Here is a 21,934-nt window from a genome sequence, read left to right on the forward strand (position 1 = left end):
CATTGAATTTTTTCTTTCTGTGGAGAACACTGAGCTGGTCCAACTGTGGCAAGAAGAGCAAGTGGGCTGTGAGGGTTTGGGGCAGTCTGGAAGGTTCCTCGTGCCCAAAGGATCCTGGCAAATGCAGCCCTGGAAGAGTCAGGAATAATGACAAGTGCCCCAGTTGTCCTGAAGCTCAACTTTGTCAAACATTCATGAAGATAAAATTCCTCAGCAAGGAGCTGTTGGGTCCCAAATCCTCTTGGAGGGAGAGGCAGAAAGTCCCCCTGGTGCTGGGGCTGAACTGTGTGCAGTGAGCAGGCAGGACTGTCACACAGAGCTGTGCTTTTGCTGCATTCACAATCCAGCAGGATTCTCAAAGCAGGACAGCTTTGCTTGAGCCTCACTGATGTTGTCTCACACTGGGACAGACGATGTCAGAACTGCTCCTTTTAATCTCCCCTCCCAGGTGGCAGACGTGAGTGGGCTCTGCCAGAGAAACACAAGCACACAGCATATTAAATTCTTTTCTGTACCCCCAGTTATCCTCGCTGGTAGTGCCTTCCAGAGGCAGCTGTTGTGCTGTGATGTGTGCAGCCATGGTTCTGGAAACAGCTGTGACTGACTGCCTGACACTGCTGGAGAAGGAGCTGTCTCTCTTGGAACCTTCAGTTCAAAGGTTTAGGGAGAGGACTGGATCTGTGTCCTGGCCATTGCTTCTGGGAAGAAGGGTTTGGGACAATTTAGTCCTAAGAAACACAACCCAGACTTAAAATATAGACTCTGAAAATCCCTACTGCCCATTTGCCTCAATATTCCTGAGTTAGAAGTGGTGATGTTCTGTTTGCAAATTCACTTCATGTTTTTTTTTCAAGACTGTCAGACTTGGGTATTAGAGGCAGAACAACTTTTACAACTGTGAACTGTTCTGCCATGGTCTTGCCTTGGTGACACTTGTATCCTACTCTAAGACATGATGGGATTCTGCACCTCTGGAGAGAGGGCCTGCCCTTCATAGGATGTAGGATTGTGCTGGAAAATGTCTGCATTTCAGTGTTCATGTGAATGAATCAGCCCACTTAAGCATAACTGCAGTGTGCCTGCAGTGCCCAGTATGGAAATGGAGGGCCTGCACAAGTTCACTGTGTTCTCTTGCTGTACTGAAATTGGAGATTTTTTTTTTTTTGTGCCAGGCTTGTACTTTCATCTTGAACGTTCTTTGGAAATTTGGGATCAGGGAATAGTTGTCTTTATCTTCTAGGCTACAGAAATGTGACAGGCAGCATCAGAAGGGCATCAGCTGTGCCTTCAACTTTTCCAGCACCTATAAAACTTTGAAACAGATCTTAATTTCTGAGTGGGATAGCATGAAAGTGGAAAATTGTTTCATCACTGCTCTGGGTTTTGCTGATTGCCTGTCAGTGATTTCTGCCGCTGTTTTGATGTCTGAATATTAAAGTTGCCACGAGAGAGGCACATGGTGTCTTATCTCCTTAGCTGTTCTTGCATGCTGATCTTAGTGTTTGTAATGGCCAGGAGCCAAAACTTTCAGATTTGATTTGGTCTTTGCTTTCTACTGCAGCGAACAAGGGGGTGGCTCTGATGAAGTGTCACGTTTTTAAAACTTGAGTGGGCAGCCAAAGAACGAGGTCCTAGGTGTGCCCATCAGAATAGATGGTTTATATCCACATCCATCTGTCTATCCATGAACAAAATTCAACCTGTCACCTTCATGGGGTGAATTCAACCGAGGCAGCCTGAGGATGTGACTTGGAACTGGAAGACTCTGCCCTGAGCTGTGCTGGCTCCAGTCATGTGTCCTTTAGCACTGGCTGTCTCTGCAGGCTTCTAGAGAAGCTGTGAGCTCCCTGCCACAGGTAAAAACCAGATATGCTGCCAAGAGAACCTTACCCATCTAAACACACAGCAGATTCCTTATGCTGGAATGGAGTGGCTCCTTCTGGCTCACCTCCCTCCACACAAAAGTCAGTGGCAAAGCTCCTAAAGTAAATAGGGCCAGAAATTTTGTCGTGACTTGCAGATAGGTGCTCGTGCTGTAGGGTTTCAAGAACAAAAAAATCTAAACCTTTCCCTTTTCTCTATGAATTTTTACCTTCTAGAATTAGTCAGGTGTAGCTTTCTCAGAAATCCCTGTTCAGCAGGAGAAAAGGCAGTGCAATGTCTGCCTGCTGCTGAAATTTCTGCAGGAATCCAATGTCAGTCACATCCCACTGACAAGTCCAAACTAAAGTTATCTGACTCTTAAGAGAGCATTAGGCCAGGAGTTACCACCAGCTCTGGTCCCTCGTTGCCTCTCCATGGATGACACTCCCAACAGAACTCTGTATTTTAAACCCAGAATATGTTTAGATACTCTTGACACTCACCTAAAGCCCACTGAGAAGGTGCAGGGCTTCCATCTGCACCCCTGGAGAGAGCTCCAGAGACAGCAAGTGGCAGGTTGTGAGAGACAGGCAATCTTACTGCAGTCATTTTTGGAAAGTCTGATCAGACCCTGGGGATAACAGGGCTGTGCAAGTGCTCTGTGGTCAGCAGAGGAGCACAGGAATAGCCCTAGGATTATAAAACAATCTAGGTAGAGCTGCTCTGATCTGTAATGAACTCTGAATGGGATGATTTTGCACGTGCCTTTCTGTTTCTGCATCCTCCGGTGCTTCACTGGTATATTCTATAAATAGATTCAATATATTATATAGGCATGGCCAATAATTCTGTTGGCAGAGTCAACCTGACCAGGACTGAGATGGATAATGCAACACCACCTTCCACCTTTGCAGCCCTCCCTGTGCCCCAAGGAATAAGTGGATTTTCTGTTTTTATTCTTGGAGATCCTTTGTGAGTTTGAAATGGACTGCTGGGCCAGCAAACTCTGAGCCTGCAATAACACCTTCCACACAGGAGAGTAGGAACTTGTCCAGGAATCTGAGAGTTGGTCTTTTTTACATTAAAACCACTTGGTCTGCTCTCTTTGACTGCTGACACTGCTGTGTGGACTCTATCCATTAAGTGCCAGGGGAAGCTCAGCTGGTGCTTTTTAATATAATAAAGGGAAATAGTGCAACTGTCCCCTCCCATCACTCTTCCTCCTGGGATGGATCCACTAAGAGTGAGTTTTATGAGTGATAATTTCTCTCTTGCAGGTAATTGTGTTCTAAAGGACCATTCACAAGTAAGTTCCTCCAGCTCTTTTTCTGTGGGTTATTATTCTTTTTCCTTACAGTGAATTGTGCCGTGCCCAGAGGTGTGAAATATGCAGGATGAAAGCAAAGTAATGGTTAAACTGAGTGTTAAATTAAAGTACCTCTTGCATTATGAACTGGTTTTTAATTCTCCTTGGAACAGCTGCAAATGCAGCTTTACACAATTGCATTTGTTTTTTGCTGTAGAGCCAGTAAAAGTAATTTCATTCCAAATGTTCTTGGGCTGCTATTCAGGAATGCTGCTTGCAAAGAATACTTTGAGTACTAATAAAAAAAAGAGAGTGATAGTTGAAAGGATTAGATTGTGTGTGTGTGTTTAGAGGTATTAATTCAGATTCTCTGCTGGGTATAAATGTATTCCTTGCTAACCCTGTGAGAGCTGCATAAATGCCCTTTAAAATGCATGGGCATTGCAGGATGAGAGATGTTTGCTGCTCAGTATTTCCTTCTTGGAGAAGGTTCAGAACCTTTTTGGTCAGAGTGGAATTTCTCAGGACTGTGTCCTGTGCCTGCCCATGAACAGGGGCCTTTGGAGCCAGCAAAAATTCTCCACCTGCATCTGCAGTGCAAAATATGCCCTTGGTGTTTGGGTTTCTCCTTTGACCTGCGTGGCTCTGAATTCTGAGGTTCCAGACTGACATTTTTGGAGGTCAAACCTGCCTTTTGTCTCTCAGAACGACCCAAACAGGGCTTGTTCTGGAGCAACCCTTTTGTCCATAATAATGATAATAAGGCTTGTTCTCCCCAAGTTGCTTGTGCTGTGTCTGTGACCTGGACAGAGGCTCTGCAGATTGTCTGAATCTGGGAGCTCCCCCACACCCCTGCCCTGAGATGATTGCTAAAAAGCAGCTGAAATAATTCCATGTGTTCAGTTCATGAGGAATTATGGCAGGGGGGCAACCACATATAAGTTTATTTTACACTGACTTTCAGCTTTAACAGCTCATTTGGTTGGATTTCAGTTTTATTTTTCTTTACACTGGTCATTTTTTAAACTTTATTCCAATGCTTTGTTCAGTTGCTGCTTTATATGCACCAATTTATACATTAAGAAATGTGACATTCTTTGCCCAGTTTCTGTGAGCAAATACCTGCTGTTGAGCTGATGCTCAAACCACTCTGGATAAGACATTTGTCAGAGCTTTGATTATTTCAAGAAGACTGACCTGTGTTGGCTCTGTACTCTCCAAAAGGCAAAGAGGGCTTGGGTAAAGCAGCAGTTTTTTCTCTTACATAGCTCAAGATATAAGGGTGACAAAACTCAGCCTCAGTACAAAGTCTATTTTTGAGGTCCAAGCTAAAACTTTGGGCTGCAGAGCAGCTGTGAGTTTTGTTTAGTGGCTGTTGCACAGTTTATTCTGTGAAAGCTGCACTGTTGCTGCTCCTCAGTTTCCCAGGAGTTTCTTTGACATTTTCTCTGGTTTGTCCCTGCTGTTTTTATCACTGATAATTGTGTAAAAGGCTACCAACAGGTTACTCATGGCAGTGGCTTTTTTTTTTTTTTGAGGATCCTAGGGGTTTATCCACCAAAAATGCTGCACAGGAATCTTCCCTTTCCCCCCTCCCCAGTCTTACACGTGATATCTTTTATTTCAAATGCAGCTGAGCATGGTCTTTTATTTTGAATCTACTCTGAGGAAGAATTTACTTTTAGCAGCTCTAGCAAAGAAAATGATGAGGCATTCATTCAACAAGCAGAATATAAAATAGACATATTTCTACTCAAGCCATTCTTTTGTCAAGCCCAGTGTCAAAATTGAAGCAGTGGGTTCTCCTGTGGCAACCCATGTTTTCTTTTGCAGTCATAAATACCATTGCTTTGGAACCTTTTCAGTTCTCCAGCTCCATAAAAATGATGAAAGGAGACAGGAGAAGATTTTTCCATTTAAACTGGTGCTGTTTTGGTAAAAGGAATATGAATTGTGGTGCTCCTGGGTTATCTTATCAGTAATGCATCTCCTTGACACATCACAGAGCTCCAAAGTATTTTAACTGTGCTCAAATAGATGTGAAAATGTTTCCAGATAAACAGAAAGGCCGATGTCAACCCACAGGTTGTAAATAATGAGTGAAATCATTATTTGCAAAATAAATATACAAAGTGTGTCAAGTTTTCTCCTCGGCCTGTTTGAGGTGGCACCAAGAAAAACCAGAAATACTTTCCAGGGAAAGTTTATTTGATGTAACTGATGCTGCAAAAACTTCAGGGATTCTTCTGATAACAACGATTCCAGCACTGGGGGATGTGAAGTTTTTAAAATGGGCTGTGGGGTAGGGTTTTTAGGAATGGGGCTCTGTTTTCAAGGGAATTTTGAGTCGTTGTTGGTTCTCATGAGAAGAAATCAGTCACACTGGGGAGTGCCGAGCCTTTGTAGGTGTGGACTGAAAAACTGTCTGAATATCTGTCCAAAATGGGGTGGGTCTGTGTGTGAAGACACAGCAGAGTTCTCTGCCCCTGCTGGAGTTTTCTAAGCAAGGGATCCAGTGCATGATATTGGTGATGTTGTGGGATTAAAATTGAGTAACTCTGGATTTGCTTTGTTCTCTGAAAAAATATAAACCTGATGGAGAAAGTTGGTAGGGCAGAATAATGACTGCTTCAGGTTTTCTGTAGAATTATGAATAGTATCATCTGCCTATAATTTTAGAGTTGAACTGATGACACCAATTTAGTTCACCAGTCTAAATCAAATCCTTTCTCTGAAACACAAAACCAGATTTTTCCAAACAAAGATCAATCCAGATGAGTTAACTTTGTGTAAAATTCCACTTCAGAATCTTTCAGAATGTCTCATTGGTTCTCCCATTAAAATAAATAACACTGGTTTACAATGACACAGTTGGCTCTTTAGTTCAAAATCATCCTTTTGTTAAGGAGCACCTGTCAGAATTACTGAAGAGGACCTTTAATTTAAGAAGCTGCAGTTGTTTAACCTCTTTGCCTTGTGCTCAGCCCTCTGAAATCAAAGAGGTGAAAACAAAAGCCTGGGGATAGTGAATTTTTCCTCTTCCTTTAAAAATGTTTTAATTCTTTAGATACACTTTTGGTATCTGTCAAAAGCCTTATGGGCAATGAACATGATACAAAATACATTTTTTTCCTATCTGTATCCACTTTACTTAATTGACTTAAAAATCAGCCTGTCTAAAGAAGCTGTGAGGGCACACATTTCAGTGTGGGCTGGTGACCCAACATCCCCTGCTGTGCTTTGTTCTTCACTGGGATTGCAGGAAGCTGCTGCTTAATTTGGGTGCTGGCTACACAGTGAATCATAAATTCAGCTAATTCATTTCTGCACTGCTTTCAATCTCATGGAGTTGAAGGTGCTGCAAACCTTGCAGGCTGTTTTCCAGATCTGAGAGTTCATTCAAGTAGACTTTAAGCTTTATGTTGGTTTTTTGTTTGTTGTTTGTGTGGGGTTTAAATTCTTCCTTGGAATTAAAGCAGCTGTGAGGATGGATTTATGTGCAGAAGGTGAGAATGACAGGCATGAGTGACCTTCCCTGTCTCAGAGAGATGCTGTGGCTGAGAGCTGGAGTTACAGCAGCTTGGCTCATTTGCCCTGAAGTTATTCAGGAGAAAATGGTGGAGCATAAAAAGTACTGATTGAAAAACATAAACACAGCTTTACATTTCAGTTGATCTGTAGGGTAGGAAACTTGGAGGATGCCAGTGCTCCAGAAAGTCAGTCAGCTGGCTGAGCAATGCTCTGAACAAAATTAAAAACAGCTTTGATCTTAGACATTGACATGAACTCCAATTAAGTTCCAGAAATCAAAGTCATCATTCATCTCTTGAAAGCATGTTTTAGCCTGCAGCATTCAATCCTGCAGGGGCTCACACAGAGACAAGTGGCTCCATTTCTGAAGGGCTGATAAAATTATGATGGCTGATAATGCTTCTTGTCAGGTGAGAGACAATCAGATCTTGTGCTTTGGGATAAACTGAGTTTGAAATGCTCTCCTGATCACCAGAGAGCTCACTGGGAGGCTCTGTGGCACTGACTGTGGGGTCTAAGAGGTGCAATATTTTCCTCTAGTTTTGTTGCTTGTATTTGATACTCTTTGTAAGGACTGGCAGCTCTTTAAGTGCCTCACCTCTTGTAGCCGTGACTTCAATTTGTGATAGGAATTAATCATTAGTGACCAATGTATTTTACTCTGTCACACATGGATATATCACTTGAAAATTCCAGTCACCCTCAGAAGTGCTTGGTTATTCCAGAGCAGGTTTTCCCCCTTTTATTTGTTTGTTATCTTTGGGGTTTCCTTGTTTGTTACTGTGGTTTGTTTTGTTTGCATGTCTGTGGATACCAACAATCACGTCTCCAAACATTCTTCCCTGCCAACAAACCTGGGTGGTTATTGAGAAAGGAGGTGTTGAAAGCAAGGGATGTGCACTGCAGGGTTCCAGACAGGGATGCTGATCTCAGGAACCAAAGGGTGACTGACTTGAATTAGGCCAACAAAAAAACTCGAGGTTTTGTTTTTACTCCAGAGGCTTCGGCATTTTAATTATTGGGAGGAAAATGAGACCTCAAAATGTCTGTGGGAATCTGGGGGAGCAGACAGAGGTTTGGATTAGCTCAGGAGCCCACCCTGAACTGGTTTTCATGATTTGGCTTCCCCACAGTTCCTGACTCCTGCTGACAACGTTTTGATAAAGAATTCTCAACTGAAAACACTCCCAAACTTTCCAAAACATGGTCTGCTTGTTTGGAAAGCTCTGATTTCAAAGAGCCAGTGCTTTTGAACTTTTTCCTCGATGAATTTTGCCAACAGAATTTTACTCCTCACAAATGCAATGCCTTGTGCAATGAAACATTCACACTTTCTCTCTCCACCACCCACTTGGATGGTAAGAGAACTACACCAACAAGTTGCATCAAATCAGACAAGTCTCTGCCTGAATACAGAATAGGACTTTTCAGGCAGAATTTTTTCAGGTGCACAGTTTAATTATGCATTTGGGCCTCTCACAGTGATTATTGACGAGATTTTGTGATTGAGAGTTGCTGCTTTGAGGTTTGTTGATTGGCTGTGATGGGTGGAGCGAGTCATGTGAGGAGTTGTGTTTGTTCCCTGGTCAGATGAGTGCTCAAGTACTGCTGAAAAACACTGAATCATCAGTCTTTGAAATGAGCTTTCACAGATTGGTGCCAGCAGACCCAGATTTATCCCAGGGGCCAAAAGAGCTGATTTCTTGCAATAATGCCTGGAGAGGAAGGGACTCTCGTGGCTTTGGGATTCATCTCACGGCTTCTTCTGCCCCTGCTCAGAAAAGCAACGTTGCTCCAATGGTGCTCTGAGTAAACAGAAAGCCATGTTTGAGATTTATTGTGATGGCTTTTAGTGAAAACAGTGACATTATTATTAACAACAGTGGCTGTGCTGGCTTGGCTGGTCAGTATGACACAGAACACATTTCTTGTGTTGACAACACATGGACCTGCACTGAGTTTTCAGATGGAAATCAGTAGGTTGGCTTTGATGTGTGATTCTTCATAGGCTTTAAGTTGTGACAGCCAGAGCTGAGAAGCTTTTCAGTTACAGTTTTAAAACATTTTTGAGGAGGTGTCAATGTTCTCTTCCCCTTGCCCCCTTCAAAAGCACGGGCAGAATGAGGCTTAGTGTAGAGGATCAGGGGTTTGGTTTGGTTTTTAATGTAAGATTTGATCTCTGTTAATTCAAGCAGTGAGCAACCATTGGATCTTGCCTGTCCTCTTCTCCTGCAGATGATCTGATTGATCTGAAGCAGCTGAAAAGCCCCAGGTTCAGAATAAAAAATAACCACTAACAGTGGCTGTTAAACCTGTGGAACTCTTTGCCTCGTGATGGTTTCGGTGCTGAAGTTTCACATGAATTTAAGGATGGGCTGGACAAATTCACAGCAGAGCAACCCTCTAATGTCAGTGAAAAATGCCCAACCACAAATGGGTGGAGAAGTATTTTGAGGAAATATTGACGTGTATCTTGCCCTTTCCTTTAGTGTCCACTTTTAGCTGCTGTCAGATGCAGGATTTTGGGATGGTGGGCTTGGTTTGACACACCAGTGCTGCTCTTGGAATCCAGCCACACTTCAGCCAGCTCTTTTTTCTAGGCTATATTAAAAATAGTGTGGTCTTGCAACCAGCAACTTTACTTTAGGGAAGGAAAAAACAAGTAGGGTTCCACTCTTTAAGCGTGCCTAGATTGATTTTGTTTGTGTGCTTTTATTGTTCCAGCTTATTCCATAATGGCCACATTTTAATTTATTCCTTGTAGCTGCTGTGTTGGGCATTTCCCAAAATGACCATTTCCAGTTGTCTCCAAATGCTTATAAATCAAACACATATTTTTATAGTATTCTTCAGTTTCTCCTTTTTTCTCCAGTATAATAGTACATACAAGATAGTCTTTGTAATCTTATTTTCTTTCAGTGGTAAAATGGAAGAAGTTCAAAATGGATTTTTTTTTTTAATGGGTTGATCTACATTGTTTCTGTGGGGTTTTGGTTTGACCACAAAAATTGAAAAAAAAAAAATAGATGTATGAATTTCCACTCAGCTCACATCTCTTGAGCACCTGTTCAGTGTTGGCCCATGCAGGAAAAACCAGAATGAATTATGCATAAATATTAAAAACATCTCCAGGGTTTTCATGACCTGGGCATGATGTGTTCAGCCAAGTACTTTGCTTTTAAAGGCTTTCTGATAGGAATTATCCAGAAATCCAAACAAAGAAGCAAATGAAGCAGGTTGTGCCCTTCCCTTGGACACCCAGTTTGCTGAACAGAAACATTCCTGCTCTCAGGGAAGCTGGCAGGTAATGTTTGAGCAGCAGCTTCATGGTAATAAAAATGGACTACTAAAGGAGGGGATTTTCAACTAAAGCACAGTATTTCACTCAGGTTTATGAGTTTGATGCCCTCCCCCGGCCTCTTTCTCTCTTTGTAAGGGGAAGGTGCCCCTGTGTGGGTGCTTTGTTCCCTCTCTGCCCCAAACCTGGCCCTCAACATCGATGTCCTGGGGCTGAAATGTCTGCCTTGAGCTCTGGGCAATTTAAAAATAGGCCTCCCTGCTGAAGACTGGGAAAGTTTTGGGTTTTTTTTTAAATTGCAGGAATCTCTCTCCTCTGAAAGTTTACAGCCAGATGGACAGGAGGGAATATGCAGTGTGGTTTTGCTCACTTGTGCCTACCTGATGCTCCTGCTTAAAAAAGTTATTTTCCCCTCCTTACAGACCCCAGCAATCAGTGAGACCTATACTCCAATTTTTGGCAGCTAAATACTGTATTTTCTTTGAGTTTGCTGCAGTGATGTGAAGCTTTATCTCATAAATAATGCACGGGTTTAGCTCAATTATTTGCTGTATCATTGCCAACATACTCCATTTGTTGTCATTTATATCTATGTTTTAAATAAAGTCTTTGAAAGCAGCCATTAAGTTTTGGCATTTGCCTTTAGCATGAACAGCTGGGAGGTTTCTATCAGAAGCTGCAATTCATGTGTTATAAAGACTGACTTAATGACCTTACATGGACTTTCTCTTTCCTGGGAAGTGCAGAGCATAACTTGGATGCAGAGAACAGCAGAATCTGCTTTAACTTAAAAAAAAAAAAGGCATGTACAATACCCATGCTGCAAGTTTTATCCAAAAAAGATATTAAAAAAATCAACCTGTGTGGCAAACGCTGAATTTGTATTGTAGGAGACAAATTTCTGCACTTGATGAACTTAAATTTGGGAGTTATAAGGAAGTGGGGGTGACAAGAAGATGGTAATTTTCCCAGCAAGGTTGGTTACAGGCGACTTTCTAACAATTAAAAGAACCCCAGGGTGAATTTAGAATAACCTGGAAATTTTCAGCCAAGTTTTTTCTTGCAAGTCCAAATTCTCTTGGAAGTTCCTGCCAGGCTGAGACAGATCACAGCAGCTCTTGCACTCCTTCTTTACTCTGCAATGCAGGCAGTTACAAAGTAGGGATTTTAGAATTTGAAGACCAGCCTTCATCTTCAGATTATTATGTTATAATTTCAAAATGTTATCCATTTGGGAAAATCTTTTCTGTTTCAGCCTTCTTTGGGAAGTCTGGAACTCTGCATGGAGCTCAGTTTGGGTTTCTCTGTTGTGGTTCCTCAAGCAAAGGAAAGGTGAGCTAAAAATCAAACCTGACGTTCTGAATCTACATTTTGGCATCAAAAGAAGTGGGTTTATTCATTGCATTTAAAAGAACAACATAAACTGGAGTTTCTGAAAAATCTATTTATTTTTTTTTCTTCAGATGTCAGAAAACAAAGTGAGGTGGTTTCTGTCACCAAACTTCACCAATTTGTGGGTTTTTTTCAGTAAAGTCTCCTACACCAAGATGATAGTACAAACCAGCAGGGCAATAAAACCCAATTTACTGCATTGTCCAGGTTGTTCTTCTGTGAGGAATTAAAGCACTCTCAACTTTCCCCCATCCATTCATGTGGTGCTGTTTTAATTGCGTGTCAGTGGCTGGGAAAAGGGTGGGGGAGGAATTGCACCCACAGGAACTCCTGCACATCATTTTTGTGGGCTTTCAATTGGATGCAGCTCCCTCGAGGCAATAACCATGACCCCTCTGGAAAAGGAGTGTATTCCAGTCAGCTCCATGGCAGGATGATTAATTCCCAATCAATCACGGGGCTCTCTGTGACAAACTAAATTAAACAAGGGAATAAGAATAAGAATAATAAAAACCCCAAGCAAAGAGGCGTTTGGTCTCATCAATCCCTCTTTTCCCACACAGCTCCAATCTCAGGACAGGGCACTTGCAGGTGTTAAACAGCCTGGGCAAAGATACTCCAGGTGGAATTGGGGTTTAGTGATCTCTTTATGGGAATGGAATACCTTGTAAAAGGCAGGGTTTGTTTGGGAAATGTTCCCAGGGGAGAAGGAAACATCCTGACTGAATGACAGGAATGATCACTTTGAAAACACAGGAGAGAAGTTAAAGAGTTGTAGCAAAGGATAAGGAATTTTTTTAGCCTGTCCTCCTGGTTCATTATACTTTACAAGTCACTTGTGAAATACCTACTACAAAATTTAGCCCATGTAGCCAGTTTTATAGGCTAAAATACCTGCAGTCTGACCAGGCTTCAAATAAAATTCAACATATCTTCACTGGCAGTTGGAGTTGATAAAAGAAAAGTAATTTATTTTTTATGAGTATCTGTCATTTTAGCCTTTTTTTTTTTTACTTATTTTCTACTAGGAAAAAAATAATTGAAGTTTTTCATGAAAAAACAAAATGTAGGGGAAAGAAAACTGTTCTAGTCATCTAACACTTCTGATTTAATCTGTTGAATAATTAGGAAAAACCCTGAGAGTGACCAGGGTGAGGGTTTTTAACAACAAAAAAAAAAGTGCATTTTCTTTCTGGCTGCTCTATACATGTCAACACTTTGAACAGTGCTTATGATGATAAAATAGCATCAGCATTGCTGATTCAGGACCTCTGCTATTTCATATCAGCACCCAAACTTTTGGCTGCAGATTTGTCTCTGACTCTTTCTGATGGCACAGTTTTGATTTACACACCCCCTCCTTGGAGGGATGGCCAAGATTAGGGAGCTTTCACTTCTGGAGTGAGTGAAGCCCTTATCAGTCCATGCCCTCGTGTTTTTTAGGCAGAAGCTTTGGGTTGTGCATCTCTTGGGTCACGTTCAGCCTCTGACCCTGGGGCTGAGATTGTGAGCCTGTTCATTCACTCAGGAGTGCTCAGCTCAGCAGAGCTGCCCCAGCAGTTTGCTGGGTTTGCCCTGACAAGGCAAAACAAGGGGTATTTCTGATTTCCACTCTGCTGTTTATGATTTCCCTCCAGGTGACCCACAGCAGTCAGCTTTCAAGCACAGTAAAAACCAAACCATTCTCTCCTTCCTTGGGGAGCAGGAGGGTGGGCTTGAAGGGCTCTTGCTTTGTCTTTGTGGGGAGTGATCTCAGGAAGAGCTGATTGACCTTTCTGACTCAATTATTGGATATCTGGCCAAAGCTCAGCCAGATCAGCCAGCTCCAGACAGATGGAGTTTGTTTTTATCTAGAAATGTGCTGAAATGAAAACCTTTCAGTGAGAGTACAAGGGGACTGTACTGATCCATGGCTGTGCACTTCATTCTCTCCTGCCCAAAAAATGAGCTTTGATTAAGCACTGAAAACCTGAGTACACTTTGAGACAAAGCAGAGTGGACAATCCCCACCTTGCCCTGAACAGCTGAGATGTGCAGGAAGTGCCCAAGAGATGGGGAAATGTGGTTAAGGTAGAAGAACATTTTACATTTTGGGGTTTTCATTTGATGTTTCTGTTGCTTACAGTTCCTGCCCTACCAAAATGGGAGCTGTAAAGCTTGAGATGGAGGAATTCCAACTGGTTTAGGTGTATTTGCCTGCTGGGGAGCTCTGGTTTTGCACATGGACTGTGTTGTAGTGGATTTTATTTTCTGTAATCCCACAACTTTGTGCTTTGGGTAAAGATGAGTAGCAAGGCTGGAACTGATGAATAGTAAGAAACACTTCCCATTTCTGTATCTTGTCTGTCACAGAAATCTTCTTTGGGAGAGATCTGCTGTTTCTGGGGGGTTCTGTTGCTTGTTTTGTGTTGTTGACTTGCAGCCATCTTATTGACAATGAACCACATTTCAAAGGGAGGATTTTCTCCAAGATATTTTATAGGTGTTAAAAGCAGCACTGTCAGGAAGGATGACCTGGAAAAGAAAATTGTCTTTTTCTAACTTCAGTGGTGAGAGTTTTCTGAGGACTGAGCTGTTTCAGGGCAAGAAGACAAAGCAGGGTCCAGAAATGGAGCTGTCATTTCCCACCAGTGCAAAGGAAGAGGTGACTGAGTCACCAAGTTTTCCTCTTTCCCTTGGCAAGGGTGGTGATTGAAAGTCAAACTTGACTGACAGGTGGGGAGTCAATACAATGCAGAGAGAATTTCACATGTTGTGTAAATTGGATGCACAAGGCAAGTGAGGCTGAAGGGGAGGGAAGGGAAAGGAGCAAGTGAGAAGCCCTGACACCCACTTATGGCTCTCACTTTTATTGCTGGTTCCTTCTCACTGCTGTGCTTTGATGAGCAAGTACTATTGTAAAATCAAACCCCAAAGAACAGCAAAAAAACCCCCATCTAAACCCCAAACCAACCCCAACCCCTCTGAAAACAATCAGTCCTCCCTTTGCTCCTCCCAGCGTGGCAGAGGTTCTGGTGCTGTGACCCTGCCAGGTTCTCAGGGGAAGGGGAACTCCTGCAGTGATTCCCAGCAGTTGGGATGGTCCTTTGTTTATTGCTGTTGGAAATGAAAAATAGGGCTTGGCTTTTCCTCAGCTGCTGCTGGATATTGAGCTGTTACCCTTCAAGTGCTCCTTCAGCCCTCGTTTATTCAGGGAGGCACAGAATGTCACAGCTGAGTGATGATCCATCCTAAACACCACAAGTGCCTCCACCAAGTGACACCCTCAGCAGTTGATGAGGAGGGTCTTAATCTGACCTTCCTGACATGGATTTTACAGGTCCTTCACCTCCTTTGATACACCAAACATATCCTGGCTACACCAAATCTATTTTCCTGGTTAAATCCTTGGTCTCAGCCGTGTATTTGTGGAGATTTCCCTCGTGAGTTTGGGATTCAAATATCTGCCAGTGCAGTCTTTTGTTCACCCCTATTACTGACCAAAAACCAGCCCCAGACACCCTGGCAGGAAAGCAGCCTCAGGAGCTGGTTCCTGTCCTGAAGAGCTCACTTCTTGATTCCAACTTGTGCATGTGAATTGATCCATGGAAATGCAGGGAGAAGGTGATCAATCAGAGATGAACAGGGCCAGTTTTTAGGGCTGGCTCTATGGGATGTGATCTTGATCTTGCCAGCCCTCTGCATGCCCTGCACTGGGAGTTCCACACAGTCCCTGATGTTCTTTCAGGACACAAATGCTGCTGGAGGATCGCTGATGTGTTACCCTTCCCCAGTGCAGGTCTTCAAATCATTTCCCCCCTCCCTGTGGGAATTCTTTCTTTTAATGTTTTATTCCCTGAAAGCTTTTACTGAACAGCAGAAACTGGCTGTGTAATCTCCCTTCTCTCTCACACATACATTGTTTTTTCTCCTTTTGTTTCATAACAAATCTGTTCTTTGCATATCAGCTTGTAAATTGATCACAGCAATGTCTTTGATGGCAAAATCCAGGAGATATTAATTTCTGCTGAATATTCTGACTAATCCTGCAGACATGGTAATTTTTTTCCTGGCTTTAGAAAGCATCTCTCTGATCTTCAGATGTTCAAAATAATTGTCATCTGAATACTTTCTTAATTTAATCATATTCTTTTGGGGTTGGGATTTTTTTTTCAATTTTATTCTATTCAACAGTTTCCTTAAATTCTATGAGCAATAAATTGAGTTTTAAGAACTGTAGCCTTCAGCTGGTGTGTGAAATGATGCTGTTGGATTGGACTGAACTGCTTGTTTCATTACCCAGATAAATGTTTGGCTGCTGTTGGTACCTAATGCAGGCCCTGCTGCTGCTGATTGTACACAAAATGCTGTTTCCTTATCCCTCTGAATACATTTGTTTCTGCTGAAACAAAGGTCACAACATTTCTAGAACTCAGTTATTTTCCTAGAAGCCAGCAAATTTCATGAGACCATAAAAAGCAGACATGTCTGAAAATGGAGGGGATGTTGAGTTTATTGACTGGAATATTTGTGATTTACAATGGGTGGTCATTTATTTATGGGTGCCAAAGCTGCTTGATTTGACAAGAAAATAAAAATATGGCCTCTAGAGTGTTTTTTCTTAATGTTTTGGTGGTTTTGTTGTTGTTTTTTGTTTGGTCTTTTTTTGTTGTTTTCATGGTTTTTGGTTTGTGTTTTGGTTTTTTTTGTGAACTATTATTGTTCTATATTTTAAAGCAGCAACCTAAACACTGTGGAGTCTGGTTAAAAAAGGCTCCTCTGTTGGTCTGCTCATGTGTTTAACTCTACAGGACCTTGAAGGGAGCCCTGCACAACCTGGCATTGACTGAGCAATGCTGGAACCTTCCATGGGCTGTGAAGGAGCCAGCATTGCATGCACAGAGTTTAATGAAAGTTCCAGAACAGTGTGAGGTGTGTCTGCATTGCATGAACGAGAGATGAAGTGGAACAAAGGGTTAATTGAGCAGAAGTTGTTGTTGGGGGGATGGAGGGAGGTCACTCCTGGGCACTGATCAGCTCAGCCCCACCACAACTGCCTTCATTTCCTTGGCACTCATTGTTTTAAGGCCCAAATTGGAATCATTTTCCCGGAGTGATCTGAATTCCAGGAGAGGCAGACAGGTCTGTAGGTTTGCCAAGTAGGATTTATTTTCATATTTGTGGCTCCTAATGGTTTCTGTAAATTTCAATTTGTGTTTGGTAATTTCTATCAGCTTCCATTTCCATCCAATTTGCTGGTACAGGGTTGTCTCTTTATGGTTAGGGGAATTAATAATCTGAAATTACCAGACACTCCTATTAATCAAATGCCTCATTACAAGTAGAATGACTCTAATTACCGTACATACAAGATAAAAGAAATGCTAATTGCCCTGGTTTGGAGCAATTATTCAGTGGTTATCTGGACAATGGCAGTACAGGCACTGTTACAGCTTCTTTATCATTCAGGTAGTGCTGTTCACAGGAGCTGCTCTGCTTGTCTAAACTGGGCTTACTCCAGTTGGGTTTGTGCTTTAAATATTTTACTGATTTTAGTGTCATCTGTCTCTCAGTGTGTCTATCTGCATGCACACCAAATATCTACATAATGTGGGAAACTGTGAGTTCCTATAACTTATAAAAGCATTTTCCCGAATATCTTGAACAATCCACGTAGAATTTTTTTAGTTAGATCATAAAACATAATCTAATGTATTTTTAATAAATTAACAACGGTGTACTCCTGAAAAATAACAAATTACAGTTCAGATTAGATGGTCTGTTGTGTGTTTACTCCTCTAGATTAATGTTTTCTCTCTGTGATTATTATATTTAGTTGTTCTCAGATAACAAGGCCTGGATTTTGTTACTAAGGATGCAACTTGCATCTCTTCTGGAAACAGAAACCCCAGTTTTCTATGAAGGATTCTGGTAATGCAGCACAGCAACCATTTTCTGTGTTAAAATCCACTATAAATGGAGCCATTTACAGTGGTTTGTTGCATTGGCTGGATAAACCATAATGGAAATATTTTCAGTGTTGGTGGTTACAAAATGCAGCATATTTGTTCTGTTCTTGGTCAGTTCTCTTTTAGAACAAATGGGAAAGTTTCCTTTTGTTTTCTCTCTTTTGTTCCTTAAAGACAGGGGAAAAAGGAAAGGAGATCATGAAAGGCAAGAAATGTGTCCCTCAAATTATGGAATTTATTTCTTTAAGCAAAAATCCAACCTTCTTTTTCCAAAAACACAACAAGCAGGTTTGATGAGTCCAGACAATAAGTGTGATTATCTGTGGGTTTGTGAAGCACAGCTCTGTTTTGTGCTATGATTTTATGTCTTCAAAAAGGCATTTTCAAAAGCATTCCAGGTATTTCCATGTAACTTTTCCCAGTATATTTCCCTACAAAATAATTTCTAACATAGACTGATAAATCTGTGTATTAAATAGTTAAGTCTAACACCCTGTAGTTTGAAAGCTTTGGTATTTTTATGTGTACTGTTGTCTTTTTACTGCCTTGTCCTTGGAAGAAGGAACCAATTGGGAAATCCTGAATCAGTAACATCACTCTCTTTTCTTACACTCAGGCCAAGATAGCACAAGAAAATACTAATATTTGTACTGTTCACTTTTTTTAAAAAAAATATTTTGGTTTAATATTTTTTCAGTCCAGAAGTCAGAGTTTCTAAAAGGTTGGATTACAGGTTTTGGTGATGTAAGAGATAAATTTGGGGACATTCCTCCCTCCTCTTGCTCCTCTATTCAACATTTTATTCAAAACTGTTCCTGTATTTTGGAGCTTGGTAAATGTTTCACTCTGTCCAGGGCTCATTCAGAGCTTTTCTTTGCTGTCTTGTTCCAGCCAAATTGTTCATTGCTATTTGAACTCAAAATAGCACATCAAGTTTTTGACTCTAGTGTTGAATAAATAAGACTTTTATATTTTTGCTTGATGTCTCGGATTAGAGGAAATCTGAATGGTCCTGAAAATTGCAGTGACTTTGCTGCTCATGGAAATATTAGGTTAGAAATCATGCTTTTGATACTGAAATAGGAGTTGTGGGCATGAGCAGCTCCTGTCTGATGTTTCTGTAGCTCATCACCAAATATACCCAAGGTCACAGACTCCTTGAATACCCCACTCCAATTCATGGGTGCCCCTTGAAATTACAGAAAGGGCATTTACCTTTTAATTTTTTTCTCCCCAAAAATTAATTCTTATTTTTTTTATTACTTATCATTAAGTTTTATCATCTTTCCTGCTGACAGCCTCTTAAACTCCTCAAACAATCTCACCAGTCCTGCCTTGTCCCTGCTTTCCTGCCCCTCCCTTGTTGTGGAACAACCAAAATCCCTCCTTTCAACCTCCCTGCCGAGGTCCCGTTTTTCCAAACCCCTCCGTTGTTTTGGTTCTGCTCCAAGCACAGCCAAATTTATCCTGGTGTGTCCCGAAGCTCCGTTCCCAGCGCTGGCTGCGGAAAATGCTCCAGGTGAGGGCCTTTCTTGTCCTGCCCAGGAGAGGGAATACAATTTGTGCTGCCTGCTGACAAAATCTCGGGCTTAGTGAGTGTTGTGCTTGCTCAGCTGCACTTCCGAGGCTTTTTTTTCGTTTGTTTGGTTTGGGTTTTTTTTTTTGGTAATGTCATTGATCTAAAATAATATTGTTTAATTCTATCTTAGTGATTTTCTTTAAATTCCTCAAAATCTGCAAACCCAATTTCACTGAAGCACTGATGCCTGTGTTTTGTGCTATATGTGCCTTACAAATACCTTAAATTCCACCGGTAACTTTCAAACATTTTCATTTTGAGATCCCTTAGAACACAAGAAAACAAACAAACAGAGGGGGAAAAGGTGCCCTGGTGGGACATGATCTTCTGTTCTCTCAGCCTTGCAGCTCAGGGTGTGCACTCCTTTATATTCAGACACTTTCTGGATGCAATCCCTGCTCCCAGAGAGGCTGCAGGACCCCAGTTGCACACCCTGGCCTGAGATAATGATGAAATAATTAGGACACAGTGCCTGTGTCAAAGCTTTGCTGGAGTTCTTTCTGCCCTCTGAGCTGTTCAATCAACCTTTGCAAAAGGAGAGTGGCACTGACATATGAAGTGGATAAAAAACTTCCTTCAGCATCAGAAGCTCAGTTTTTGGGGTTTTTCTTCCTCTCTTTTTTTGTCTTTCCCTATTTCCTCCTTTTGCCTCATGAATAGGTGTCTGTGTTTCAATTCCCTGAGGATTTATCCTTGCATAACTCTTCAGGATTCAAAGATTCACTTTTATCAGCTTCACCACTTGCCAGCTTAGATGAATTTAACCTGCCCAAATATTCTTTAACCTATCCAGATCTCAGCTGGTCACCCAGAGGGTGGCAGTAGGTTTGTTTTCACTCATGAACTCCTAAACTAGCCTTAAAACTTCAGCTGAAGGAACTCTGGCTTTAGACAAATTATTTGTGATGCTGTGTATTCTGATTGTTAGAGGTTGGCATTTTCTGAAAATTCACTTCTTTAGAAATGCTTCAAAATAGAAAGCTGAAGCCTTCAAAGAAAATTCTGAGTTACAAACACTGGATAATTCTGAGTCGTTTGGGTTTTATTTTATTTTGGTTTTTTGTTTGTTTGTTTGTTTGAATGCTCCTTAGAAGTGAGTTTTGGTCTTTAGGGAAATGATGCAGTCTGTGAAGTTTCCAGCTAAAATGTGTCTTTCATTTTTAAACAGGAAGGGACAAATCCTTTCTCAGCTGAGCTTGTGGCAGTTTTTTCATGGGTGTGCTCAGCCCGTGGGAAAACATCCCCGTTTAGGAGCAGGGGAGGAGAGGCTGGATGTGCACATGAGCAATTGTTGAAGTGATGGATGTCAACTTGCTAAATGTGGCAAGAGTGCTGATACTGAGGGAATCAAACCAGAAAATAGTCCCTAAACCCTTCAGCCAATGTCCTTCCATTGTCTGCATTTGAAGGGGATAGATTGCAGATATTTTCCATGTTTTGAATTTCCTTGCACCTGTAGAAATCAGCAATCCAGAGCTGCTTTTTGTTTCCTCGTAGGTCAGAGACAATATTTTCCTCAGACCCTGCAAGTGATTTTTAAATCAAAACCAAGCCTTCAATCTTTGATTTTTTTGTTTATTTGTTTGTTTCTGGCCTACTAAACCAGCTGTTGTTTGAATTTGGAGAAGACTTTTGATTCGAGGAACCAATATCAATAAAACCCCTTCTGGGAAGGGGGAAGGAGAAAGCTTAAATTAGTGAGAGGACAAGAACTGGGCCCCATCAGGCAGTGCCACATCAGCCAGTAATGCTGGGTGACAGACCCACAGTGCCCAGAGCTGACCTGTCAGCCCTCCTGGAAGGGTGGCTGCATTTGCCCCCTTCCATCTGACAAAATGGATTTGCTGTTTAATACAGAGCTCTGCTCTGGCAGCAGAAAAGGCCCTTTAATACCACATTAGTGAGAAAGCACTGAGCACCCAGCTCAGTAAAATGGATTTTTTCCTGCTTTACAAAGGAGATGAGAAAGCAGATAACGTGTCACTTGCACCTTTTGTTGTGTGACCAGAAAAATCTTCCTTTTTTTAAAAAAAAAATGAATGAGAAGAGACTGAGAACTTTTCGTTATCTTAAAGATTCTTCCCCAAGTGTTTTCAAATTATTCCAGGTTATTCTGAAGCTTCTCTTTCCCTGACAAGCAGTGCCTGTAATGACAGATGATGAGATCAGCAGCAGTCACAGCCACTCCTCTCCTGATGCAAGGGGAAGGGATGATCTCGTGGTGCAGGATAATGAAAGACTTCAGAGCTGAGCACCTGTTTGCTACGAGAGGAAAGCTGCTGAAAACGGAGCTGCTTTTCAAGCAGGTGTGTGATGTGTTTGCAGTTCTATTTTGACCATAATTGTATCACTGCAGGTCCCACCTCCACCTCTTTTCTGAGCCAAAACTATTAAAAGTGAACCAGCCCCTTTCCAGCTGGCAGCAGCATGGATTGGTGCAGTTCATCATGCACAGAAGTGCCCTCTTAAATCAAGAGCAAGGCACCCAGAAACTTTTTTGGTGGTTTCTCTGGATATATAACTATATACTATAACTATATACTGTGCTTTTCTCCTGGAGGGCATGATCAGAGAGCACGCTGAGAGCTGCCACCCCCACCCATCTTAGCCTTTAAAAACCCCTGCAATATCCCCTCATGTTTCTCCCATTTGTCCAGAGTGGAGTGGAACATAAATCATGGTGTGTCTGTCTTTCCTTAACCCTTTGCAGTTCTTTCCAGGCATCCCTGATGGGCCTGCTGAGCTTTGTGAGATCTTTCTGTGGCGGGCTTGGTTATAAACCTTAGCCCACCTGCCAAGAGAAATCAGTGTGTTTTGCAAATGCAGGGGAGTCTGAAAATGATCCAGGGGGTTCTGAGTGTAGGCTCAGCATTAACAGGCTCCTGCCATTGGTGGTATCCAGAGGAAAGGCTCATTATTCACATCCCTTTTCACAGCTGTTTGATTTGCAGTCTCATCAACACTTAAGTGCTCTCATGACTGCCAAATTCATGGAGTGTTCACAGTCAAAACAGTCT

This window comes from Myiozetetes cayanensis, unplaced genomic scaffold, assembly GCF_022539395.1.
Source record: "Myiozetetes cayanensis isolate MyiCay16 unplaced genomic scaffold, myiCay2020 scf197, whole genome shotgun sequence".
Classification (NCBI taxonomy): Eukaryota; Metazoa; Chordata; class Aves; order Passeriformes; family Tyrannidae; genus Myiozetetes; species Myiozetetes cayanensis.